Raw genomic sequence first — 6,239 nt, forward strand, 5'->3', positions numbered from 1 at the left:
CCTTCGTAGGTTGCATGTTTTTGCATGAAAAAGTTCTTATAATAGCTTTTTGACCCCTCAAGTTCCTTTTTGTTGCACTATGGCTCTAGAAATTGAAATATCCATCAATTTGATCCTTCAAATGTCTTTTTTCATTTTTCATTTGGAATTTCATTTGATGAATATGTACTTGTTTGATTATCTAAAGGGATCTAATGGTTCAATTTCATAGTTATTAGTGGTTCTTTAATTTTTGTTTTTGAAAAATTTGTGTTGTTTGATTTACTATTAAATTGGTGCATTAATCCTTTGCTTAGTGGTTGTAGCTCCAATTTAGAACCTTTTCCAACTTATTAGCACCACAAAAGGGGACGGTATACTTTCTTTTATCTTTTTTGTGTATCTCCCTATGTGATCCAACTTGCTAAATGAAAATTGCATGCCTATTTGATTTTCTTAAATGCTTATTAATGCCTTTCATTTATTTACTTTTACTTCATTTTTTTAAATCTTTCTTTTATTTTCATTTATGGGGTATGTGTACACCTCTTGGCTTGTAATAGATAGGGCGTAGTAAGTAATTCGGTCTATTTTCCCTTTCCCCATTTGTTTTAGTTAGCCCGTGTAATAGTTTCATTTGCTTTTGGGGTATTATTTGGTTTGCTATGTGCTTAATTTGCTTTATTAAGCTATTGCATCTAGTCGAGCATGCTAAGTGTTATGTGCTACGTGTTATAAGTGATTTTGCATGTCTACTTGCTTTCTATATTTATAAATGAATGTGATGGATGAATGTACGTTTCCGCTAGTCCAATGCTAGTCGGAATTCGTAGAATGGGCTAGTCCAACGCTAGACCCTTAGGGACCCTCCTCGTTAGTTCACATTCGCATGCTCCACTACATTTCATGCATTTTTTTAGTTTTTATGGCATTTGGCATGTCCCTCTAACCTTGTCCCTTTCATTTTAGGCCTTTGCATTTCATGCTAGTTATAGGGTCCATTTGCCTGAGAAACCCCCTTGGGTAAGGGAAACGAGCGAGTGTGGCTACTCGATAGCCTTAGCACGCTAGTTTCGCCTTCTAATCAAAGGGAAAATCGAAGTCGAAAAATTAGAAGTCAACCCCCGTACCCGACTTGTTGCATTCCCCTAGGGTCATACTTTCATTTTTATCACTCCCACTCTTTTAATTACATTTTTTCTTACATTTCTCAATCCATATTTTTCACTACATCTTTATCATTTATCTACTTTACTTCACAAATGAAATTCAAGTTTCACTTATATATGTACTATTCTATTTTCATTCATTTGCACACACAAGCACTTTGATTTTCATACAAATTCACACATGCACTTTCTTTACACATTCGCACACAAACACTTTGTTTTTTTTTACATTATTTCATACATGAATCCTTTCATACACTTGCACACTTGCACTTGAGTCACCATTTGCATCAATCGACCTCTATGAGGTTTCCCTTTATTGGCCACCACAATTCATGTGATTTGGGACCAAAAACCTCACAAGAGACATCGTAGAATTTAGGATTGCATTTCTCATCCATTAGTTATATCCAATTTGCATACATACCTTGGGTAGGAAAAAATGAGGAAAATAAGGGTTAAATCACGCAACTAGCCTTGGTTAGGTCGAAGGGGTGCCTTGGATTTTTATCCTTGCCTTCCCCTTCGTCAAATGTGACCCCCGAACCTTTTTCTTTGTTTTACGTGGACTAGGAGTTGTTTAAAAAGGGTTTTTTTACTTTTTTCTTTAAAAATTTCATTTTTTGGGTGACTTGGTACACCCTAACTCTATACCAAGTGGCGACTCCATTTTTCATATAAAAACCCTTTTTGAACTATTTTTCTTGGGTCAAATCGTCGCATTTTCAAAAGTCCCATTTAGACCCATTTTTATTTTTTCATCAAAAAATTCATTTTTTCAAAATCAATAAATTCACAAAACCAATTATTTTATGTTTTACCAAAAAGTGGGGCGCGACAGTCACTGTAATTTCTAATAAAATCAATTTCTCACGAAACTAATTACATAATCAAGTAATAAAAATTTAAATAAATGATTCCAAATCAAATCTAAAATAAATTAAACACCGTAAAAGTGTTTTATCCCAAGCAAAATATAAAACAATATAAAAGTGAAAAATAATATAATATATTATTTGTCCAAGTATAATAATTTCAACTTCACACAAATTAAATAAATTCGTTTAGGATTAAGTAATTAATGCCTTTGAAAAAAAGAATAACTCAGTTTAGTTAGATAAAATTATTTTTATGTTTATTAAATTATTTTTAATTCGTAAACGGGTCATATCGGGTCATATCAGGTCACCACGGGTTGACCCGAAATCGACCGGTTTTCTTTTCGGGTTCATCGGGTCCAACCCGATTCTGACCCGAATTCCCGAAACCTCAACCCAAACCCCATTAATTTCGTGTTAGGTTCGTGTCGTGTTTTCAGGTCGTGTCGAAAATTGCCACCCCTAGTTGCGGTGATACATTTGCGCCGACAAATTTGAGCGACGATCCGGGCTTTGATCGAGCCGTACCGTTCCTGATTTGTCTCGCGCCTTCAGACCCGCCTTCACGCTTCGACAAGAAGCAAAATATTAAGCAATCGTTCCGACGGAGCTAAATTACTACAGGATAAAGAACGAATAGGAAATTTGGATTTCGAAACAAAAAAGAGAGGGGTGCAACACGAGGACTTCCCAGGGGGTCACCCATCCTAGTACTACTCTCGCCCAAGCACGCTTAACTTCGGAGTTCTGATGGGATCCGGTGCATTAGTGCTGGTATGATCGCACCCGCCATGTTCCTTTCGCTTTATTCTTTTAAACTACCCCGTCCTGCGAAGCAGTGTGGCTTTTCTAGACCGAAATTCATTTTAAGCGTCAATTCAAGCATTTTCCTCTTATCCTTTTATTTATTTACTTTATATTTTTTTTTTGTTATTGATTTGCACCCTGTTTTTTTCCCTCATCCCGCAACTCTAAATTATCATGAAATCAATCCTTCACGCTTGCAGTTAGGGGTGGCAATTCGGGTCCAAATCAGGTTGGCGGGTCGGGTTCGGGTCAACAGACCCGCCAGAAAATCTGTTGACCCGAACCCCGACCCGCCAACCCGTGACGGGTCAGGTATGCTGACCCGAACCCGAAAATTTCAGGTTTACGGGGCGGCGGGTCGACCCGAAATGACCCGAAACTTAATTTTCATTTATTAATTTGTCACTGTAATTTCTAATAAAATCAATTTCTCACGAAACTAATTACATAATCAAGTAATAAAAATTTAAATAAATGATTCCAAATCAAATCTAAAATAAATTAAACACCGTAAAAGTGTTTTATCCCAAGCAAAATATAAAACAATATAAAAGTGAAAAATAATATAATATATTATTTGTCCAAGTATAATAATTTCAACTTCACACAAATTAAATAAATTCGTTTAGGATTAAGTAATTAATGCCTTTGAAAAAAAGAATAACTTAGTTTAGTTAGATAAAATTATTTTTATGTTTATTAAATTATTTTTAATTCGTAAACGGGTCATATCGGGTCATATCAGGTCACCACGGGTTGACCCGAAATCGACCGGTTTTCTTTTCGGGTTCATCGGGTCCAACCCGATTCTGACCCGAATTCCCGAAACCTCAACCCAAACCCATTAATTTCGTGTAGGTTCGTGTCGTGTTTTCAGGTCGTGTCGAAAATTGCCACCCCTAGTTGCGGTGATACATTTGCGCCGACAAATTTGAGCGACGATCCGGGCTTTGATCGAGCCGTACCGTTCCTGATTTGTCTCGCGCCTTCAGACACGCCTTCACGCTTCGACAAGAAGCAAAATATTAAGCAATCGTTCCGACGGAGCTAAATTACTACAGGATAAAGAACGAATAGGAAATTTGGATTTCGAAACAAAAAAGAGAGGGGTGCAACACGAGGACTTCCCAGGGGGTCACCCATCCTAGTACTACTCTCGCCCAAGCACGCTTAACTTCGGAGTTCTGATGGGATCCGGTGCATTAGTGCTTTAGTATGATCGCCACCCGCCATGTTTCCTTTTTCGCTTTATTCTTTTAAACTTACCCCGTCCTGCGAAGCAGTGTGGCTTTTTCTAGACCGAAATTCATTTTAAGCGTCAATTCAAATCATTTCCTCTTACTCTTATTTATAACTTTATATTTTTTTTTTTTTTGTTATTGGATTTGCACCCTGTTTTTCCCTCATCCCGCAACTCTAAATTATCATGAAATCAATCCTTCACGCTTGCAGTTAGGGGTGGCAATTCGGGTCCAAATCAGGTTGGCGGGTCGGGTTCGGGTCAACAGAACAGACCCGCCAGGAAAATCTGTTGACCGAAACCGACCCGCAAGCCGTGACGGGTCCAGGTATATGACCGAACCCGAAAATTTTCAGGTTACGGGGGGCGGGTTTCACCGAAATGAACCCGAAACTTAATTTTCATTTATTAATTTGTCACTGTAATTTCTAATAAAATCAATTTATCACGAAACTAATTACATAATCAAGTAATAAAAATTTAAATAAATGATTCCAAATCAAATCTAAAATAAATTAAACACCGTAAAAGTGTTTTATCCCAAGCAAAATATAAAACAATATAAAAGTGAAAAATAATATAATATATTATTTGTCCAAGTATAATAATTTCAACTTCACACAAATTAAATAAATTCGTTTAGGATTAAGTAATTAATGCCTTTGAAAAAAAGAATAACTTAGTTTAGTTAGATAAAATTATTTTTATGTTTATTAAATTATTTTTAATTCGTAAACGGGTCATATCGGGTCATATCAGGTCACCACGGGTTGACCCGAAATCGACGGTTTCTTTCGTTCATCGGGTCAACCGATTCTGACCCGAATTCCCGAAACCTCAACCAAAAACCCATTAATTTCGTGTTAGGTTCGTGTCGTGTTTTCAGGTCGTGTCGAAAATTGCCACCCCTAGTTGCGGTGATACATTTGCGCCGACAAATTTGAGCGACGATCCGGGCTTTGATCGAGCCGTACCGTTCCTGATTTGTCTCGCGCCTTCAGACCCGCCTTCACGCTTCGACAAGAAGCAAAATATTAAGCAATCGTTCCGACGGAGCTAAATTACTACAGGATAAAGAACGAATAGGAAATTTGGATTTCGAAACAAAAAGAGAGGGGTGCAACACGAGGATTTCCCAGGGGGTCACCCATCCTAGTACTACTCTCGCCCAAGCACGCTTAACTTCGGAGTTCTGATGGGATCCGGTGCATTAGTGCTGGTATGATCGCACCCGCCATGTTCCTTTCGCTTTATTCTTTTAAACTACCCCGTCCTGCGAAGCAGTGTGGCTTTTCTAGACCGAAATTCATTTTAAGCGTCAATTCAAGCATTTTCCTCTTATCCTTTTATTTATTTACTTTATATATTTTTTTTGTTATTGATTTGCACCCTGTTTTTTTCCCTCATCCCGCAACTCTAAATTATCATGAAATCAATCCTTCACGCTTGCAGTTAGGGGTGGCAATTCGGGTCCAAATCAGGTTGGCGGGTCGGGTTCGGGTCAACAGACCCGCCAGAAAATCTGTTGACCCGAACCCCGACCCGCCAACCCGTGACGGGTCAGGTATGCTGACCCGAACCCGAAATTTCAGGTTTACGGGGCGGCGGGTCGACCCGAAATGACCCGAAACTTAATTTTAATTTTAATTTTCACTGTAATTTCTAATAAAATCAATTTCTCACAAAACTAATTACATAATCAAGTAATAAAAATTTAAATAAATGATGTCCAAATCAAAGTTCTAACAATAAACTTAAACACCGTAAAAGTGTTTTATCCAAGCAAAATATAAAATAAATTAAAACAATATAAAAGTGAAAAATAATATAATATATTATTGTCCAAATATAATAATTTCAACTTCACACAAATTAAATAAATTCATTTAGGATTAAGTAATTAATGCCTTTGAAAAAAAGAATAACTTAGTTTAGTTAGATAGAATTATTTTTATATTTATTAAATTATTTTTTAATTCGTAAACGGGTCATATCGGGTCATATCAGGTCACCACGGGTTGACCCGAAATCGACCTGTTTTCTTTTCGGGTTCATCGGGTCCAACCCGATTCTGACCCGAATTCCCGAAACCTCAACCCAAACCCATTAATTTCGTGTTAGGTTCGTGTCGTGTTTTCAGGTCGTGTCGAAAATTGCCACCCCTAA

The 6,239-nt window shown here is 37.2% G+C and overlaps 3 non-coding genes across 3 annotated transcripts; all 3 read right to left on the reverse strand.

Moving 5' to 3' along the window:
- Positions 1-2,695: 2,695 nt before the first annotated feature.
- LOC113759017 lies at positions 2,696-2,814 on the reverse strand. Its single transcript, XR_003466945.1, has one exon. It is a non-coding gene; the product is annotated as a 5S ribosomal RNA (ribosomal RNA).
- Positions 2,815-3,939: 1,125 nt separating this feature from the next.
- Positions 3,940-4,060, reverse strand: LOC113759019. Its single transcript, XR_003466947.1, has one exon. It is a non-coding gene; the product is annotated as a 5S ribosomal RNA (ribosomal RNA).
- A 1,127-nt stretch (positions 4,061-5,187) lies between these two features.
- LOC113759018 lies at positions 5,188-5,306 on the reverse strand. Its single transcript, XR_003466946.1, has one exon. It is a non-coding gene; the product is annotated as a 5S ribosomal RNA (ribosomal RNA).
- Between the last annotated feature and the right edge of the window lie 933 nt (positions 5,307-6,239).

The sequence above is a fragment of the Coffea eugenioides genome, unplaced genomic scaffold (assembly GCF_003713205.1).
Source record: "Coffea eugenioides isolate CCC68of unplaced genomic scaffold, Ceug_1.0 ScVebR1_856;HRSCAF=1604, whole genome shotgun sequence".
In the NCBI taxonomy this organism is placed as follows: Eukaryota; Viridiplantae; Streptophyta; class Magnoliopsida; order Gentianales; family Rubiaceae; genus Coffea; species Coffea eugenioides.